A 22,162-nucleotide genomic window follows, 5' to 3' on the forward strand; every position below is an offset into this window, starting at 1 on the left:
TTTTGTATCCAAATCAGCTGACAAGTCTCCGATGACTATGAAGGTACATTCTATTCTTGAATATTTCAATATTCCTTTAAATGCATATAACTCTGAAATTGTTGCTTTTGATGACACTGTTGTTTATTTCGATTCAATTGTTGTGTCTGCTAGTAAGGAAGCTAAGAAACTGAGCTTAGAATTGTTAGAGGCACAAAAGAGGCTTGATTCAAAAATAACTAAGATAGATTGTTTAGAATTGCAAATCACAAACATCATGTGTGATAGAGACTCTCTTTCGAGCGATGTAAAACTCTTATTAGCACAAAGAAATATATAATGTAACTTGTCACACCCCCGAACCAGACGGCGGAAACGTCCGGGGGCTATCGTGACTCATTGAATACCATAACAGTGCATATACATGAAACATAACATTATACATCACCAACATTTGGAAATGATACAACTGGTAGCGTTTACATTCATTACATAGTTCAAAAATTACATTCAAAGAAAATACTGATTGATGCTACTTAAGCCACAGCAAAACGTCAGAAAGTACAAATCATCTTCACTTTATCTGTTACCTGAGAATACAAGTATTTTGAAAAACGTCAACATATGAAATGTTGGTGAGTTCATAAGTAGTGTTTGAAATCCAATGTGTTGTTTGAAAACCTTTAGAAAATCCGATATTTTCTAGAAATAGAATAGTGTAACAAAATAAGAGATGATCCATGAGTATGCTTGTTTGAATTCTATAGGTGTAAGCGTAAGAGTTATGAAATTCGACCGGAAATTTGTAATCGTTATTGAAATCCTAGGAAAACCCGACGTTTTCCCATCATTGTATCGTTGTATTCCGGAGGCATCGAGAATACAGAGAGTGGTGAAGTGTTGGGACAAGCGTTAGTGAAAACATCAAGTCAACAACCTCACAAGTGATCCTTTTAGGCGTCACTCGTAAATCTTCACGTGACTCGATCCTCCCGGACTTGTAAAGTCCCACGACCGGAGGGAAGAGAGAAGGTACGAAACCTTCGGGGTTTCCCCGCGTCGTCCGAGACCAAATGCAATTGCGAAGGGCCCGAAGCCCAACTCGCAATCGTGAGTTACAGACTTTACTAGCAGCACTGAAGGACCCTTGGGGACCAGCAACATGTTTGCCATTGAAAGTCCTTTTACATTATGTAGGGTCGGTAAAACCCAACACTTCGTAAGAGAGAGAGACCTTCGGGCCTTAAGATCAGGTCGTTGGGCTAGCTAGGCTCAACAGACAAGATTTTACACTTTTGGGGCCCAAAGATGGTGCGTAGACGTCTGTGCACACTCGCATGTAATCGTAATCGTTATGGTTATGAATCGAAATGTCGTAACTTCGTCGTGTTAGTGATTTTGGATTTTTATTGGTTCGAGACCGAACCAATTCGTTTGACAACGACTTTTGGTATTGTAGTATATTGTATTTCGTCGACAAGCGTATTACCATCAAATGGTCAAATTGCATATCTTAACTAGCCTTGAATATTTTCTGTTTTCAGCCCATCCTTAATTGAAGAATTTACTCTTTTTACCCCTTTATTTAAAAACTCTCCGGTTTGGTCCTTAAATAAATTTTCTTGACATTTTTATACCAAAAATTATTGAAATGAGTATTTTCCAGCAAAATTATCATAGAAAATAGTTTAAGCCCTTGAAACTTCAGTTTTCTCGGTTACAGCCCCTATCTTTCGCAACTTTTACATTTTTGACCCGATTTGGAAAAACTTTGCAATTTTGGTCCCTTTTAAATTTGGAAAGCATTTTAAACCCTTGAGAAGCATATGGAACACTTATAGTCCACTGTTTTACAGAAAAATGCATTTTTGGCCCTCCAATTTAGGAAATTTCGCATATTGGGCCTTATTGGGCCGAAATTGTCATATTTAGCCCAATAAGCTTGGAATTTAGGTTTTTAACCCTCTAAATAGCATATTTTCAGAAAAATACATTATGTAAACTGTTTTGGTTCATCTCACCCTTCAGATTTCGAAATGTTTCATATTGGGCCCTTCAACTTTGCATTTTCAACATGTTATGTCAAAAAAATGAGTTTTTAGCCCAAGTTAAGTGTTGTTAAGCTATTTAGCCATGTTCTTAGTATACTTTGCATGTGAAAGTCTATTTTGTGCTATGATAAAATGTATGTCTCGGTTTTTAGCATATCACCCTAGATCTATCCATAAAATCATACCAAACATACATGTAAACATAGAAAACAACCACAACATACACATAATGATGGATCTTCACATTTTCTTGTATTCTCCCCCATAAAAACTCATAAAAATCGAAAATAAGGGGATATGAAACTCACCTTGGATGTTGATTCGGTTTTTGAAGAAAGAATGGAAGAAATGAAGTGATTTTTGGCCTTTGCACTCCTTGATGAAACTTTCGAGTTTATGGGGTTTCTAGAGTGCAAGATCATGATTTTTGCTTAGATTAGGAAAGGATTTTGATTAAAACAAAGAATTTAATTCATAGATCCAAGCATTTCTTACCTTAGATGAAGAATTTTATGGAAATTTCCTCTTGAATGCTTCCTAGAACTCGAGATTTTGGATGGAGAAGAAGAAGAAGTCTTGAGTGATTTTAGAGAGTGTTTGTGAGTATTTTGTGTGTGTGTGGTGATGCTCTCGGCCGAGTTCAAGAAGAGGAGAAGAAAGAAGTGATCTTGATGTGATGCTTGCTTGGAAACATGAGTTATGTGCATGGAAATCCAACATATAAAAGTGAGGTGTCAACCCAAGGTCAACTCTCCCTTTTTCTTGGGTTTGGGCCGAGAATAGGGAGAGAAGAGAGGATTTTTGGGCTTTTAGCCCCTAAGCCCAACATTAGAGGTAGTTTGGGGTGCTTATTGGCCTTATAAAATAAAATTGTGATTTTTATGCTTCATTAAGCTAGGTTAGGTTAAATTATGGATCAAAGCTTGTGATTTATTTCATTCTAGGTTCTACCTAGCCCAAAATATTGAAATAAATGAATGCGGGTCCGATTAGAGCCCAATTAGAGTTCTAAGTCCATGATAGTCTTATTGGAGGCTTATTGGTCCATTTGGATCCAATAAGAGAGTTCTAGTTCAAAGTGGACTTAAACAAGGACTTCTAGGGCTTCCAATTGTTTGGTGACTATTTGTAGTACTTGCAGGAAGTATTTGATTGAAGTTTTGGATTCACATTAGTTTGAATGTATGGATTACATAACACAAAATTTCCAGTTGTGACATAACTCTGCAAAAAGACTCTATGGAAAACTTACAGCTTTACATCATTCAAGTGACATTAGCAAAGAACAACATAGAAAGTTATTACTTTTCTATCTTTTAATAGAGAGAAGGTTGATAACATTTCTTATGATTGTGAGAAAACAATTGTTGAATTTGATAAAATTCCAGATGATAGATATGCATATGCCATCGTAAAAATAGATGAATGTCTTGATTCGAATGACTTAGTTGATATAGTTAATTAAACCTTGACCAAAACTGAACAAATCAAAATTTTGAAAAAGACTGATAATTCAACATCTGACTTACAAACTAATTTTGCTGATATTGAAGATGATTCTAATAATATTAGTGAAATCAGTGAGTTTGAGGATGTTGATTGTTTTCAGTTATCTGTCATTAATGTCACATCAAAATCTAAAGGAAAAGAAATTGTTAAGGATTCGAAAGTTGAGATTGACACTGACAAACCTTCAACTTCGAAAGTTTGTGATCCTGATTTGGTTGAGGTACGAGATAGTCAAACAGATGACAATGATGATGAAAATAATGAAGAAATTCAAAAGGAATCTATCCTCAAAAAAAATTTAAAAGAAAATGAAATTCCATGAAAAGTTGTTGATCAAGTGTATGGAGACACTGAAAGATTCGAAAAAATTATTGTTTGAACAAGGTGCTCATTATTTGGAAACCAACACCGTAGTTTATCCGAATTTCAAGTGCACTGATGATGTGATATTTCCAAATCAATTGTTTGTTACTACTGGGAACGTTGCGAATGTCAAAGCTGAGTTCAAGAAATTAATTGAAGAAGACAACAAGAAAACGACTGACAAAGGATTCTTTTCCAACCAAAGCACTGTCCAAAATAATCTAACAAAGAACTCGTATGTTTTCCAAAGACAAAAACCTCAACGAAAATGGGTTGAGAAATATAAAGTTGTGAAAGAGGTTTTAAAACAAAAAGTTGTGGAAGATGAAAATTTTGTCAAATTAAATTCAAAAGAATTCAAAGAACAAATTGAAAATTTTTCAAAAGATAATAAAATCTCAAAAAGGAAAGCATGAAAGAAGATTTTTTGGCAAACCATTGAGTCACAAAAAACACAAAATGAATTGAAAATGAAAACATCTAAAATGTCAAAACCTCAATTTATGAAAAATAAGACTACGTTTTCATCTTGTTCAGACAAAAGAAAAAATTCCGCTCAAAACAAGGTTTCAAAATATTCGAAAACATCATTTTCTACAATAGGCTCATTATTTTTCAAAGAAATTTACAAATCAAAATGTTGAAAATTGTTTTTCAAACCGAAAGAAAAATTTTCAACAAAGATGTATTCCGAAAACAACTGATACAAACAAAGTTGATGGAAAATATGCTTAGAAATTTCTTCCTAATTCAAATGTTGATTTTGTTCCACAAAAGCCGAACTTTCCAAATCCTTCGTTGAAACAACCTTTAAAAGTTTCGTACACAAAAGGGTTATCTCAAGCGAAAAACATTGATCACTGGCTTGAAGGAAAAGGTCGCATGTATTAGCTAAGGAATTATTCTCAACAACAAATCAAAGATGCTTATGAGAAGTATGTGAATAATTCATCAACTGTAAGCTCATCGTCAAATGATTTGAATGTCACAATAAAGAAGTGGAGAGCAGTTGTAAAAGCAACGAATGTCGAATCACAATCTAAGAGGACGAAGACCGATGTCAGTAACAATCCCAAACTATCGAAAACTGATGTTTCAAATCCTTTACCTTGTGATGTGGACTTAATCGATAGTTTTAAAACTAAAATATGTGATTGAGTTAAGAGTACTGCATTTCATTCTGTTCTTAAAACTAATTTCCAAGGACCCAAACAGCCTTGGGTACCTAAATTCTTTCAATGATCGCAGATACTTTGTGACGAAGAATATGATGACAAATGGTATATCAATAGTGGTTGCTCACATCACATGACTGGATGAAAGGAGAATTTGTGAGATTATCGAAGCCTGGATAATGCTAGAGTTGTGAAGTTTGGCAACAATCATAAATGTCAAGTCAAAGGCTACGGAAAAGTAGCTAATGGTCAATTCACTGTGAATCGAGTTGCGTATGCCGAAGGCCTTAAACATAATTTGATAAGTGTTTCACAACTAGTTGTGGACACTAGCAATCAAGTTGTGTTTAACGAAGAAGGAAATATTATTTCGAAGATTGAAACAAATGAAGTGTTGTTGAAATCAAAACGACATGGCGATATGTTTACTCATGATATCAAACCGATAGTTGGGAAACCTTCAATTTGTTTACTTTCGAAAGCTAAATATGATGTTAGCTGGTTATGGCATCGTCGGTTATCTCATTTGAATTTTCGAAATTTAAATAAGTTGGTAACTGAAGATCTTGTTTGAGGCTTACCAGTTTTAAAATTTGATAATGATAATTTATGTGCAGCTTACGAACAAGGGAAACAACATCGAAAAGGACATCTAGTTGTGATAGATTCGAAAATCGTGGAACCGTTGGACTTCTTCATATTGACCTTTGTGGACCATCAACTATTGAAATTCTCAACAAGAAATGGTACATTTTGGTTATTGTTGATGATTTTTCACAATTTACGTGGGTGTATTCTCTCAGGTTAAAATCTGAAGTCGCTCAGACGATGATCGAATTTATCAAGCAAATTGAGAAAAGTCTGAAGAAAAGTGTTCGAAAGATCAAAAGTGATAATGGGTCTGAGTTTAAGAACAAAGTGCTAGATTCGTTCTTAATTGAAAAAGGGATTTCGCATAATTTTCCGTCACCATATTCAAAAAAAAAAAGAAAAAGCGTCCCCCGCGAAAGTCAAAAAGGAAGAGCCTAAAATCATGCCCTTTTTCGAGCTTTCTGATAGCTCCTTTCTCGTATTTCAACCCTTACTAAATTAGCAGGGATGTACAACACAACAAAATGGTGTCGTTGAACAAAGGAATATGTCACTTTGCGAAGCAGCAAGAAACATGTTGACATATGCGAATCTTCCTCAATATTTTTGGGCTGAAGCAGTATCCACAGCGTGTTTTACTCATAATCGTTCTTTTATTCATTGACATTTCAATATCACTCCATATGAAATAACCAATAATCGAAAACCAAATGTTAAATTTTTCCATGTATTTGGTTGTAGGTGCTTTATCATGAATCTCAAGGATAATCTTTTGAAGTTTCAAGCTAAGGCTGACGAAGGAGTATTTTTGGGATATTCGCACAATTCGGTTGTATATAGAGAGTTAAATAAACGAACACGAAAAGTCGAAGAAACATTCAATCATACTTTTGATGATTATTATGTTAAACAAGTTGACAGACTCTTCGAACAAAAGCCAATTATTAATGAATCAAATGATGAAACTGAAATTATAACTTCATCTGATTTTGATTATGATTTAACGTTTGGTGTTCCTGATCAGGCTGTAGATGTTGAAGTTTGTGTGAATGATAATAATCAATCAGAATCTTCGAAGCACATTAAGGGATTGGATATTACCCAAATTCCCGATGACACTATTTCAATATCAAATTCTCAAAAAATTGGCGAAAGTATGCTAAATAATCCAGTGGAGGAGGAGCACTTGGATACGAATACTCAAATTGAGGGGGAGCATTTGTAACAGCCTAATTTTCACGTCTAAAAATTTCAATTTTTATATATAACGATTCAGAAAAACATTTACAAGAAAACATCATCATGTCATATCATTTCATAATACCATAAACTCATGTCTGAAAATCATATCATAAAAGTAGTAACAATGTCAGAGTACAATCCAAAGACATCTCATAGTGCGAAATCCAATGTGTGTATGATGTGCAGCTATCCCGCCGGCTCCTTCCCCTTCGCTGAAGAGGTACCTGAAACAAAACTGAAAACTGTAAGCACGAAGGTTAGTGAGTTCCCCCATTGTACCACATACCATACAATCACATAGCATACATATAGTCGGGCAGTTCGAGGGTGCCCGACCTACCCAGTACAACCATTCTGGGGTGCCGACCTACCTGTGTCAAGCCATTCTAGGGTGATGACCTACCCATCGGTCCTAACAACCGAATCCTAGGGGACTATTTCACCCCCTACTGCTAGTATCACATATATCGTAACATAAACATACTATCAGACATGTGTGGGGTGTCCGAACTGCACTTCGGTCCTAACAACCGAACTTGGGGAATATTCCCCCTCCTACTACCACTATCACATATAGCATATCATACCAACATATAAACATATCAAATCATATTGTCAGACATATAAGGGGCGCCTGACCTACCATTCGATCCTAAAAACCAAACTCTACTACTATCACTTATAACATATCATGCCAGCATGTAACATAACAGGTAGTAGCAAACCTAGATGAATATCACAAAGACAATCATCTAACATACAATCCCTACTGGTGGGTCGGCATTGTGGCCGTAGACCCACCGATACTGGAAGGTAACTCACCTCGTGTAACACCGAAAAATTTCAAACTAAAATTTCATTTAAATTCGCTTTGATCTTAAAACACTTTTTGTAAAACTCTCATTTTTTGCTTAAATTACAAAAAAAAAAAAAAAACATAACTCCATAATCAAATAAATAGTAATCCAAGATCCTCTAAAACATAAATCTTTCTCTGGTGTGTACAATCAAGCCGGTGTTGTCCCGTGATCCTGAGAAAATCTGAATCACAAAGCACAAAACACTGTAAGCACGAAGCTTAGTGAGTTCCCCAAAATACCGCACATAACACATACTAGCTACTCGAGGCTATAACTCGGTGGGCCCTTGGGCCCTAACTCTTTGGACCCTCTGGTCCTAGCTCTGTGAACCTTCTGGTTCTAACTCTGATATACTCTGATATACACATGGCATAAATCATATAGAAATAATGCAGTGCAACACAACACATAAATACCATACAATAACTTTGTCACATAACTCTAATTACCACTCAAGGTAAAGTATAGTGAGAAGACTCACCTCAGATATCTCAGTAAATCCCTGACTCTGTAGTAGTATAGTCTAGCCTCCGCCTAATCACATAAAGTAAAATATGCTCATAAATATAAAGCTCGAGACTAGACCCAACCCTCTCTCAGTACCCTCAGATGAGTAAAAGACCATTTTACCCCTCTCTTGACTCAAAGACCCCATTGTTGACCAATCTTTAAAAGTCAACAAAGTCAACGGTCAAACTTTAACCTGACTTGTCGAGTGCACTTGGGCGACTCTGCGAGTCTACACGTGTCCACTGTCTCTCTAGCCTCTCATGACATGTCGAGCCTTCCCCCTGCTCGATGGGTTACACCTGGCATGAATCGCGGGGCCACCCCGACTCAACTTGTTGAGTTCAATTATGGACTCGGCGAGTTCCACCTGTAATTCTCTACCCCCTTCTGACTCACCGAGTTATTCCCCCAACTCGACAAGTTACTCACTGAGTGAATTACGGGAAACCTTAGCCCTACTCGCCGAGTCTGTTCTTGGGACTCGACGAGTTCATGCCATGCTCGAGCTCAAATGAGCTCCTGAGGTCAGATTTGTTCCTCTAACTCATAGATCTGGCCTCCTAAAGCAATAAAAACACGTAAATTTTGGATCTTGATGCCCATGCAAGGACCCCATGGCTCTATTTGGAGAAATGGCCTCAATATGCCATCCAAAACTCATATCTCTCCAAGACACTCAATAAAGATCAAGGATTTAAGGTCTCTGGACCTCCTTGGATCCATTTTCAAAGCTTCAACACAAGAAGGGACCAAATGCACTAACAATCATACTCTAAATGGGCTACAAACCCTAACTCTCAAGGATTAACACCCCAAACTGAAGAAGGATCGAATATGTACCTCAAGATGAAGTCCTTAAGCTCTGAAATCCACAGATTAGCTCCCTCTTTAGCTTCCTCTTGCCTTGGTCACATTCTTCTTGCAAAATCACCCACACAAGGATCAAAAATGGCTTCCTTTCTCTCTCAAAACACTCACACACTCTAGGGTCTCTCTCTATCAACTAGTGGCCGCGAATGATGGCCATAAGGGCCTTTAAATAGGTCTCAAACCCCGGAAATTAGGGTTTCATTAAACAGCGCGGACTCGCCGAGTCCACTAGTCGACTCGCCGAGTTCGATCATTAACCCGGATGAAAATTCATGACTCTAGTAGACGAGTCTAAGCATCAATTCACTTAGTCTCTCTCAATATCTCCAAAAATAATAATTAAATAATGTACCTGGAAATCCGGATGTTACACCTCGTAAGGATGACTGCTGAAAAGCTAATCTACAGATGTCTAAATGCTGCTCCGATGGTCCTCCGGCTACAATTCTCATAAATACTTAGTCAGACAATGATAACTACTATTAGGGTAAAATGAATGTTTTACCCCTGACCATGTCAAAGTCAAAGTCAAAGTTAACATTTAGTTGACCTGACTCACCGAGTTGTACCGCCAACTCATCGAGTCCCTACCCTTTCAACTTCCCTCATCCATGCTTCTACTCATCGAGTTTAGCAATGAATCGAAGAGTTCTCCTTCTTTATGAACCTCAAATGATCCTTCATCCGACTCGCCGAGTTGTACGAACAACTCACCGAATTCACCTTCAACTGTTGAACAAGTCCTGACCTTGATTCGCCAAGTTGTATGAACAACTCTGTAACATTCGGATATCCAGGTATGGAAATTTGAGTATTTTATTTTTGGGGTGTGAGGAGACTCGGGGAGTTAACGCCCCAACTCGTCGAGTAGGATCACGATTTGGTGACTTATTTAATGAAGGGACTCAACGAGTCAGGTATTTGGACTAGCCAAGTCAGCACTATTAAGAAAAACCCTAGTTGTTCGGGTTTAGGACCTATTTAAAGGTCTTTATGGCCTTCATTTGTGGCCATTACACCTTGAGAAACTCTAGAGAGCAGAGAGGAAGTTTGTGGTGCAAGAGGAAGGCTAATTCATCATCTTTTGGTGTGCTTTAGCAAAGGGAAGGATGGATTTCGAGTTAGGCCATCTTGTGGGACTTAAATCTTCCATCTTTTCATTCAGAGCTGCTGTGGGATGTAAGGATTCATGTCCATCTTTGTTTGTGTGCTAGATTTCATGAATATAGGGTTTCTTCTCTTCTTTTGGTAAGAGATCTAGAGTATGTGATGTCCCCTTGTGTCTATATCTTCAGATATGGACCTTGGGAGGTCCAGAGAGTCCATATACCCCAGCTGTATGCAAATCCTTTAAGAGTCATGAGCTTTGGTCGCCATTTATGAGTGAATTCTCCATTTTTAGACTTATGAGCATTGCATGTGTATCAAGGTTGTACCTTTACGTGTTTGTTGAGCTTGGGAAGGATAGATCTATGGATTAGAGGAATAGATCTGGCCTCAGAAGATCATTCGAGTATGATCATGGATGCAACTCGCCGAGTTCATAATTGGACTAGACGAGTCGAGTCGGGGTTGCCCCGCGATTCGTGTCAGGTGTAACTCGTCGAGCAAGGGGTTGCCTCGATGTGTCAAGCGAGGCTAGAAGGAGGATTCCATGGATACGTGTGCACTCGTCGAGTCGTCCATTTGCACTCGACGAGTCGAGTCAAAGTTTGACCGTTGACTTTCATTGACTTTAGGGTTTTAGTCAATGCTGACTTAAGAGAGTTCAGGGAGGGGTAGAATAGTCTTCTACCCAATCTTTAGAGATGAGACTATGAGAGAGTATTGATCGGGAATGTTATTTGAATAATAGGAGGAGGCTAGGTCGGGGCGATGAGCACAAGAGTTCATCCGACAACATTTGAGGTGAGTCTTCTCACTATACTTTACCTTCAGTGGTAATTAGAGTTATGTGACAGAGTTATTGTATGGTATTTGTGTGATGTGGTGCATTGCATTATTTCTATGTGATGTATGTCGTGTGTATATCAGAGTATATAAGAGTTAGAACCGAAAGGTTCATAGAGTTAGGACCAGAAGGTCCACAGAGTTAGGGCCCAAGGGCCCACAGAGTTATAGCCTCGAGTGGCTAGTATGTGTTATGTGTGGTATTTTGGGGAACTCACTAAGCTTCGTGCTCATAGTGTTTTGCGTTATGTGTTTCAGGTACTAGTGAGGATCGTGGGAAGGCGCCGGCATGATCAGTATACACACATGCTGAGTTTTATTTATATGTTATGTGTAACGCCCGGGTTTCGGGGCTAAGCATTTTTGACAATGTAATAGTCTAGTTCAACTATTGTAACTCTTTTTGAAGTAATAAAGATGAAATATTTGAGTATTATGTGTATTTATGTGCTTATTATTTAATTATAAATGTATAATAAATAAAAGATAAAAATAAGCATCAAAATTAAAGTGTGAGATAAGCCCTATATCTTTACATAATGTTGTAGTGGTCGACACAAGGATTCCCAGGATATAAAGAACGCCGAGATCCAAGTTATAACGAAGAAGTTATGACCTGTTGAGGTTTCGCGATGGAACCGACACGATACCGGGAAGCATAAATAGTGAATTTGTGATAGAGTGAGATTTAGCCTTAACGATCTAAATGAAAGTCGTAGAATATGTTAAACTAAGAACATCGATAAAAAGAACGCCCAAGTCTGACTTCGTATGAAGAAGTTATGCTTTTTCGAAGTTTCGGATTAGTAGTGTACAACCTGAAATTCGAATATTAGATCGAACGGTTTTTAGCCCACACGACCTAAACAAGAATCGAAGATCTCATTAAGAGTAGTGTAACGAGAAAAATATGGGCGAAAACAGACGTCGGATGAAGAAGTTATGAGAATTTAACGGACTAATCCTGACCCGGCCTGTTAATAATATAACTTTTAAAAAAGAGTCAAAATTAGCCGACAAAGTCTAAACGAAAGTTATAGAATACGTTCCCATCTTCGTGTGGATATAAAGAACGTCAAAAACGGAGCTCGTATGCGAAAGTTATGATTTTTAGAAGTCGGAGTATGAATTTGCGAAATCTGTTGCGAGGTGGTGACGTGACTCAATCCTAACCGTCGCTTGCTGATCACGGCTCGCTTCGAATGAAGGACACGTCGCTTCGCCCTACGCCTCGCATCCGAGATTAGTACGCCCAGCGTACCTTCTCTTCCTATCTGACCGGTGTGCGAGACAGCTGGCTGCGAGCTGGCATCCATATCCGAGACTACGCCCAGCGTAGCCCCGGTAGGCCCAGCGTAAATCCGAGGATGCTGGCCTATATAAGGGGTGTGAACCCTTCCGAAAAATTCACACCTTTCTTCATTTCTTCTCTCACTACTTTCTCTCTCTAGGGTTTTGAACCCTCCCTAAAGTCTAGGTGAACCCCTAGCACCCTAAGGAAGCCCCGAGGCTCCCAGAGTACCGAGAAAAAGAGTCTTTCGATTTCGAAACGCTGCTCCTATTAAGTTCCGGTTTTCGATAAAATTCGCTGTAAGTGTGCTACGCTTACACAATTTTTGATATAGCTTTCAAATAATCATAGGAAGGTTATTAGGTCGTTAAAATAATTATTTGGGCTATTATTATGAGTTATATTGAGTGTTATTAACGCTTATAATGATAGTCAGACTAATTAATTGTCACGGTTATCGTTAGACTAAACCCTAGTGGTATTGATACTAGGTTTTATCGAAGCAAAATCGTTTTGAGAGTACCGAAGCGCTGTTCGAGTGCTGAGTCACCACCTTTCAGGTGAGTGCATAGTTACTTTCAGCTTACACATAGATATGAAGTATTTTTATATAAATTACGTGCTATGTGTGCATATTATCTGAATTTTAACATCCAGAATTTCAGGTATTATATTTATTCTTTTTATTTTGAGTTTTGAGAAGGAACTCGGCGAGTTGGTGCATAGACTCGCCGAGTAGAGACGCGATTTCTCATCCGGATTAATAACCGGAATCGGCGAGTCGCATTGGTGGACTCGGCGAGTCCGCGCTGTTTAATGAAACCCTAATTTCTCGGGTTTGGGGGACTATTTAAAGGGCCTTATGGCCGTCATTTGTGCTCACCATCCCCCAGAGCGAAACCCTAGTGAACTTGAGCGTTTGGAGTGAGAGGAGGAGCCATTGTCGACCTTGGAGGTGTTGTCTAGCAAGGGAAAGGAAGCTATAGCCAAGAGGAAGCAAGAGGGTTAACTTCCTAAAGATCTGAGGTCCAGAACATCATGTTTGAGGTACTATTTTCGAACCATTTTCTGTTGAGGTGATGTTCATGTTGATTTAGAGCTTATTGAGCCCTTTTGTGACTAGATCTAGTGCTCCCATGATCCCTTAAGAGGGTTAGGTTCTGGATTTAGACCCATGGAGGTCCAGAGTGCCTCTTTGTCCAAGCTTTATATGAGTCTATGGAGGTTTTGGGTTGGGATCATTGTGTGTGAGGTTAAAACACCATTTATGAGTCAATAGGTGTGATATGAGCGCCAAGACATAAACTTTACGTGATAAATAAGCTTGGAAAGACTGGATCTATGAGCTAGTGGAATAGATCTGACCTCAAAAGGTTGTTTGGGGTTATGCATGGAAAGCACTCGCCAAGTCCATTGGCATACTCGGCGAGTTGGAGCGAGTTATTCCGTGTTTTCGAACCAGGGGTTGGGTAACCGAGTTGGGTGAGTGACTCGGTGAGTCGGAAGGGGTTCAGAGGAATCGGGTCCTCGTAAGGACTCGGCGAGTCCTCGCCAGACTCGGCGAGTTGGGTTGACCATTGACCAGAGTTGAACGGTGTTGACTTGATAGAGTTAGTCAATCCTAGTTGGGAAAGTGTTAATTAGAGATATATTTGTGTATAGGAGGACTATAGCTCGGGAGATCGATCACTAGTGATTTCAGGGATTTACGAGTTACGCAAGGTGAGTCTTCTCACTATACTTTACCTTGAGTAGGTAAATAGAGTTATGTGATACAGTATTTTATATATATTGTTTGTTGCACTGCATTCTTCTATGTGATTTATGTTGTGCATGCTTGCAGAGTTAGAACCTGAGGGTTCACAAAGTTTGGGTGCACGGACCCATAGAGTTATAGCCTCGAGTGGCTAATATGTCTTATATGTAGTATTTTGGGGAACTCACTAAGCTTTGTGCTTACAGTGTTTTGTGTTATGTGTTTCTGGTACTAGTGAGGATCGCGGGAAGGCGCCGGCTTGATCAGTACATACACGGGATTTTTATGCTATGAGATCTTGGGATTGATATATGTTATAAATTGAGTTTCAAACAATGATATTTTTATGATTTACAAATGAATTATGTTTCTATAAAATGCGAAAAATTGTTTTGGAAATTTACGTCGTTAAAGGTTGGTATCAAAGCCTTGGTTTAAGGGATTTGGGTACACCTTCGGGAGTATTTGAACTCAAACTGAGGATTTGGAAAATATTTTCAAAAGAGAACCAAGTTTTCTAAAAAGAGTAAAAGATTTTTAGAGAAACACAGAGCAGAGACGTGTGTACGATCAGTCAGCGCCCGCACGGTGATTTCTCAAAATACCCTTATGTTATATGTTTATGAGATTGATATGATGTATTTTCTTGCTAGAGTGGGCTATGTATTCTTATTAGGACTAGGGTGTCCTGGTTTGTGATGCCTTAGCCTAGGGGATGGTGAGCTGCTATGAGATGTTTGAGAGTGAGTAGGTAGCAGTGAGGAGCTATGAGAGATCTATAGGGACTGGATTATGCACAATAGAGTACTTGGGACTTGGGATCCTAAGAGGAGGACTTGGGGTGTACACTGTTACGGTGCGGACAGTAGTATTGGGCCCGTACTACTGAAAACACCGGGGCGGTGTACAATTCAAGTAAGAATCTTTGGGATGCCAGAGATCAAGGAGGGATGCGTTATCGAGTGCGAGTATGCTTGAATGCATTTCTAATATATCGTATGTTGTATTTTAGAGGTAGATCATGGTGAGGACACGAATTATGCCAGAGAGCAGCGAGACTAGTGATGAGGAGATCCGCCGGATCATCCATGAGGAGGTGGCTGCGGCCATCACGGCAGAGATACCAGAGATGTTCGGGTCTATTAAGACCACGTTGATTGAGACTTTTGACGAGCATTATGCCGCTCTTTCTGAGGCTGCTGTCGCAGCAGCCATTGCAGTCGTCGTTGCTGCTAGACCGCAAGGGGGTCACTCGTTGTTGTTCAGGGAGTTCAGCAACACGAAGCCACTAGAGTTTAATGGGATGCAGGATCCGATTGCAGCGATGAGATGGGTATCTGAAATTGAGGGGTGTTTCTATACTTGCTTATGTCCGGAGCACTTGAGGGTTCGATTTGCGCTGAACCAGCTTCGCCTAGGGTCGAAGGACTGGTGGAAGTTCACAACAGCACACTATTCTCCAGCAGAGCTTGTGGCGGTGACCTAGGAGAGGTTCACCACCATGTTTCGTGATGAGTACGTTCCCTCGGTGGAACGAGATTGGTTGGCACAGGAGTTTTTGACCCTCAAGCAGGGTACGGAGTCTGTTACGGCTATTACCAGGATGTTTCATGATAGGGCAATGTTCTGCCCTGAACACATGTCTACTGAGCAGGCACGAATGAGCCGTTATTTGAGTATTTTGAGGAGATACATTCGGGAGTTCGTGTCGAACTCCTCGTACCGGAAATTTGTCGAGCTTCAGGAAAATGCTCGGAATAGGGAGATCGAGCTAGAGACTCAGGCGAGGGAGGAGGCGGAGTCTCAGAGGATGGATCGGCGACCGACACAGTCTCAGCCGGCAGCCAAGCAGGCCAAGCCCGCTAATCCCAGGGTAGGGAGCCGGAAGGGTCACACTTGTGGGAAGTGCGGCAAGGGTCATGATGGAGTTTGTAGAGCGGGATCTTGCTACAAGTGTGGCAAGGAGGGGCATATGGCCAAGGACTGCCCAAAGGGGTTTGCAGTGTGTTTTCACTGCAACCAGACCGGACACCGAAAGGCAGAGTGTCCGCTGTTGCGAGGGACTACCCAGGGAGCACTACGGGGATCTGCCCATGCTGCTATCAGAGCTACTGAGAGCCATCCAGTGAAGGCCGAGGTACTAATATGTGTATTTTTATATATATTTATGTATAACATATCTTAATATTTTAGAATTTATTATTATTATTTAGAACTAAAATAAACTTAAGATGCTTTGAAATATTTAATTACAGTTAAAATGGGAGATAGAATGCAAAAGAAAGAGAATGGAGCTGAAAAGATGCAAAAAGGATATTGCTGGCAGATTGACCCCTCTTCAGTGTTTCGGGTATATCTGATGACTCATAAGTCCAATTGATGAGGTTCAAACTGTTCTGAAAACTAGATGAAATTTCCTACGACTTATGTGAGAGGGACTTTTGGCAAATTCGACACTTATCTTATCTAAAATCGGCCTTGAAGATGAAGCATAAAAGCTGGACGGAAATTCCCTCCAAGTTACTTATTTCCCAAGCTCCACTTATCTTATTTTTATTTGCTTAATCCCTAAGCCACCATTAGTTTCCTTATTCTAATACAACTCTAATATTCCATATTAATTTCATATCCCTTCAACTATAAATACCTCATATCATTCCACCAATTTGAATAATCTATGATATTCCACTTCGACTTGTGCAACAAGAAAACTTCATAGTTGTCGTTTTGAGGGTCTAGGAGGCGGCTGGAAGGCCATTAAGCTAATGGAAGCGGAGATCGGAAGGGTTGGAGAGCGGATACATGTCGGTAATCATATGGGTTGTTAACGTGACCATGTTTAGCATTCCATTGTGTTGCTATTATGTATTTAGTTTCTGATTTAGGTGTAAAAACCTTTTACTTTGTGTTTATGATTGAATGAAACTTTGATTATTAGACTAATTGCTATATTAAATAGTTTGTTTGTGTTTAATTTATCTTGCCAAGCTTGTTAAAAGATCCTTACGTATTAATGATAATTATTTGCTGTTAATTGTTAAGTGAATTTAGTTGTATGAACATCTGCTTGATTGCTTATCTCTTATGATTTTGATGACCATCGAGATTATAAGTCTAGGAATAACGAATGTGAAACTAGGATTAACATGGGAATAAGTAAGTTAATGTGTGAGCATTGTTTGATGACCATCAACAAGAGGTTAAATGAATGTTTAATTTGGTTAACTATATTTACAAGTCTTGCTTGATACGAACTGAACACTAGGAAGCATGTTAGTTTAACCAATTGATCACTGTTTGAATTGACTTGTTTGCTAAAGGATTAGTTATAGTGAACGCGAATCTAATCATTTTAGGAATCGGTGAACATGAATAAATGAATTTATGTATGTAATTGTCTATGTTTTTAAGGTGGAATTTGTCTAAACCAAAGTACCTGAAGAGATTTGTTTCCCTGTTAGTTTATCGAGAATGGTTAATTAATTATTAGTTTGAGATTTATTAAACTATTTCTTTTATTCTTTTCGTGTAACCTGTAACCTATAATTAAATATATTAAATTAATCCACCGTTCCCTGTGATCGACACCCGACTTACCTAAGCTATACTGTAATCTGACTAGGTACACTGCCTATAAGTGCATAGTTAGTCTAAGTTTGTTAGGTTATAAATATTAAAAATAATGGGTACTTTTGTGCACATCAGGTACCGAAGGCGCGAGGGAGAGCCTTCCAGTTGACCCCGGAGGAGGTCCGCGCAGCGCCCGATGTCGTGGCTGGTATGTATTCTTTCATGTAATTATTTTAATGTTTAAGATTTTGTGCTTATATTATGATATGCGTAGGTACTTTTCTTGTGAATTTTGTACCTGCTTTGGTGTTATTTGACTCGGGTGCGACTCGATCTTTTATATTGTTGGCTTTCAGTCGGCACATCAGTATTAGTCGAGAGGCGTTGAGTCGACCTATGAGAGTTTCCATCGCCGACGAGAGAGCAGTGTATGCCACGGAGGTGATTCGAGGATGTGTACTTGAGATTTTCGGAGTAGAGTTTCCTATTGATTTGGTCCCGATTGCGATGGAGGACGTCTGTGTCATCATAGGCATGGATTGGTTGAGCAGATTTGGAGCAGTTATCGACTATGAGCGACAGCTGGTGACTATACGAGACCCAAGTGGGGGAGTTCTTACGGTGTACGGCGAGGGTACCCATCCCGATTCAGCATTTTGTTCGGCTGCTAGAGCGAGGCAAAGCCTACAGCAGGGCTGTAGTGGTTTTGTAGCGTATGTGACAGATACGAGGGTGTTGGTGCAGGGAGACCGAGTAGGGTTGAGGAGGTCCCGATAGTGCGTGAATTCTCGGATGTCTTCCCCGAGGAATTACCGGGTGTGCCTCCCGAGAGACAGGTTGAGTTTCGCATTGATTTGATTCTGGGGGCAGCTCCTATTGCCAAGGCGCCCTATCACCTTGCACCTCCAAAGATGCAGGAGTTATCCTCGCAGCTTCAGGAGCCGCTGGGGAAGGGGTTTATTCGGCCGAGTAGCTTGCCGTGGGGAGCACCGATCCTTTTTGTGAAGAAAAGGGATGGTTTGCACCGAATGTGCATAGATTATCGAGAACTGAACAAGTTAACGGTCAAGAACCGTTATCCTTTGCCGAGGATCGATGATTTGTTCGATCAGCTGCAGGGAGCATCTTGGTTTTCCCAGATTTATCTGAGATCTGGATATCATCAGATGAGGGTGCGCGAGGAGGATATCCAGAAGACTGCATTCAGGACTCGTTATGGGTATTACGAGTTCGTGGTGATGCCATTCGGGCTCACCAATGGGCCTGCAGCATTCATGGATCTCATGAACAGGGTATGCAGACCGATGTTGGATCGATCAGTGATTGTGTTCATTGACGCCATTTTGGTGTATTCAAAGTCCGGGGAGCAGCTGTTGGGTTTTGAGCAATCTAACACTTCCTAAGTATGCATGCAACCCTAATAAACCTTGGATCTATGTTTGTCTAAATACATGCAAAATAATAATTTTCCAAGGTTTATAAGCTATCTAACATGGCATGGGGAACATTTCAACATAAAAGAGTTAGAAGAGATTAGATACCTTTTGGTGAGTTTGGTTCTAAGGAGTTTGAGGGCCAAGCACCAATAGTGTGAATGCCTCAAATGGAATCACAAACACCACAAACTCTTGGAAAACTTTGAGAGAGTATACACCCTTGTATAAAATCGGCAACACACATGCACACACACACTAGTTCACTAGTTTTCTCTTTGGCTCCATTTCATGCTCCATAAGCATGCTTATATAGTGTGCATGGTTAGGGTGAAACCCTAATAACCCATGTCTTTTCCTTTCCAAGGATCCATGGGTTAAAAGCTCCATGGATCATCCATGGACTTCCACATAAGCCTAGCCCATTAACAAATGAGTATTAGCCCACACTATATAAAACAAATAGCCCATAATCTAATTAGTCTTCCTTTTAATCTCTAAATTAATTCATAATTAATTTAAGACTAAAACTAATTAAATAACGTAACTTCATATTAATATATTATAACTCATAATATATTAATAAACATATGTGTATAACTCTCATAAAATTATCCATAATAGTTTGGATGAGATGCAACCCAAATGGACCATGTTGGTCGGGTCAAGTATATACCAAATAAGTTATGGACTTAGACACCTTATCCAACAGACTCCCACTTGGATAAGTCTAATAACTGTATTTTCCTATAACTTCAGGAACCAACCAGCAATCGTAGCTCTCGAAAACTCCCTCGAACTATGAAGACTTTGTTGAACTATGAAGCGCCATTTTAGATAAGTGATCACATAATCCTCTGTTCTCATGATATCAGCCGGACAAACACATGGAACTATGTCTTGCTTATTGTCTAGCAGTTGTTTCTCGATTTTCTGATTTGTTTGACGAAGAACTTCACTGAACACATCGGTTTAGTTCTGACCAGGCCTGGTACATGGGTCAACACAAAATCATCGAGGGGCCCAGATATCGCTTCTATTTCTAGAAGGAACAGATAAACTTCGACTGATATGCTTGTTCTACTACTTATTGAATTGTACACAAAGGCACGTTTTATAACATCAAGTTACTGATGTGTTTACGTGCAATCAATGCACAACCAACTCATAGGTAACAACTCATATCTCTAGGTTTAAAGATTTATATGATGTTATCATCTCACGATCACTCGAGATAAATTCCATGAAGGGATACAAGTGAGCGTGGGTTTATACCAATACTCATAACTTATGAGTACTCATGAATGTTGCAGCAACCATTGCCATGTCTAAACACCTTTAAGGCATCTACAAACCCAATTCATGACAATCTTGATTCATACCTACTTCCGACGTATGATCGATTGTGGAGGTTTGAATAAATTAATTATTCTGGAAGTCAAAACATGCAAAACTGAAACAATAGTAAATAATTGACAATGATAGTAACACTTTACCATAAATAAATCACAAATTTTATTCATCATCAAACGTCGATTACATTTTACAAGTTTCAGGAAAACTATCTAATCTGTAAAACTAATATCGTCCCTCAGCCCGATGCGTCTTGCATGCTGAAAATGCTTAACCCTCGTCAGTCCCTTCGTAAGGGGATCTGCAGGATTCTCATCCGACGATATCCTCCTTGTCACAAGGAGTCCTTCTTCAATCTTGTGTCTTATGAAGTGATATGTTCTGTCAATGTGTCGGGATCTGCCATGATCTCTAGGTTCCTTGGCTAAGATAACCGCACCATTGTTGTCACAGAAAATCTCTATAGGTTCCTTAATAGCTGGTACAACTCCAAGGTCTCCGATGAAGTTCTTTAGCCATATCGCCTCCTTCGCTGCTTCACTCGCTGCTATATGCTCTGATTCACAAGTCGAATCAGCCACCGTCTCCTGCTTGGAACTTTTCCAAGAAATTGCCCCTCCATTTAAGGTAAAGATCCAGCCCGACTGAGAGCGGAAATTATCCCTATCAGTCTGAAAACCAGCATCACTATACCCTAATACTCTCAAGTCATCACTACCACCAAGGGTAAGGATCCAATCCTAATAACCCATGTCTTTTTCTTTCCAATGATCCATGGGTTAAAAGCTCCATGGATCATCCATGGACTTCCACATAAGCCTAGCCCATTAACAAATGAGTATTAGCCCACACTATATAAAACAAATAGCCCATAATCTAATTAGTCTTCCTTTTAATCTCTAAATTAATTCATAATTAATTTAAGACTAAAACTAATTAAATAACGTAACTTCATATTAATATATTATAACTCATAATATATTAATAAACATATGTGTATAACTCTCATAAAATTATCCATAATAGTTTGGATGAGATGCAACCCAAATGGACCATGCCGGTCGGGTCAAGTATATACCAAATAAATTATGGACTTAGACACCTTATCCAACAGCAGCATGAGGAGCATTTGCGGGAGATCCTCAGCATGCTGAGATCGGAAAGGCTTTACACCAAATTCTCCAAGTGCGATTTTTGGTTACGAGAGGTGCAGTTCCTTGGTCACCTCGTTAACCAAGAGGGAATTTTGGTCGATCCGGCCAAGATCGAGATGGTAATGAGATGGGAGGTGTCGAAATCTCCTTCTGAGATCAGGAGTTTTCTAGGATTGTCCGGCTATTATCGAAGGTTCATCATGGATTTCTCCAAGATTGCTGTTCCTCTCACCAGGTTGACCCGGAAGGGTGTGGTGTTTAGCTGGGGCCCAGAGCAGTAGGCCTCATTTGAGACTCTTCGCCAGAGATTATGCGAAGCCTCGGTGTTGACTCTTCCAGAGGGGATGGAGGACTTCGTGGTGTATTGTGACGCATCGATATATGGGTTGGGCGCGGTGTTGATGTAGAGGGGGCATGTGATCGCATACACATGGAGGCAGCTGAAGCCCCATGAGGCAAGATATCCCACCCACGATCTAGAGTTGGGGGTTGTGGTGTTCGCCCT

Source organism: Lactuca saligna, chromosome 5 (assembly GCF_052625555.1).
Source record: "Lactuca saligna cultivar CGN05327 chromosome 5, ASM5262555v1, whole genome shotgun sequence".
In the NCBI taxonomy this organism is placed as follows: domain Eukaryota; kingdom Viridiplantae; phylum Streptophyta; class Magnoliopsida; order Asterales; family Asteraceae; genus Lactuca; species Lactuca saligna.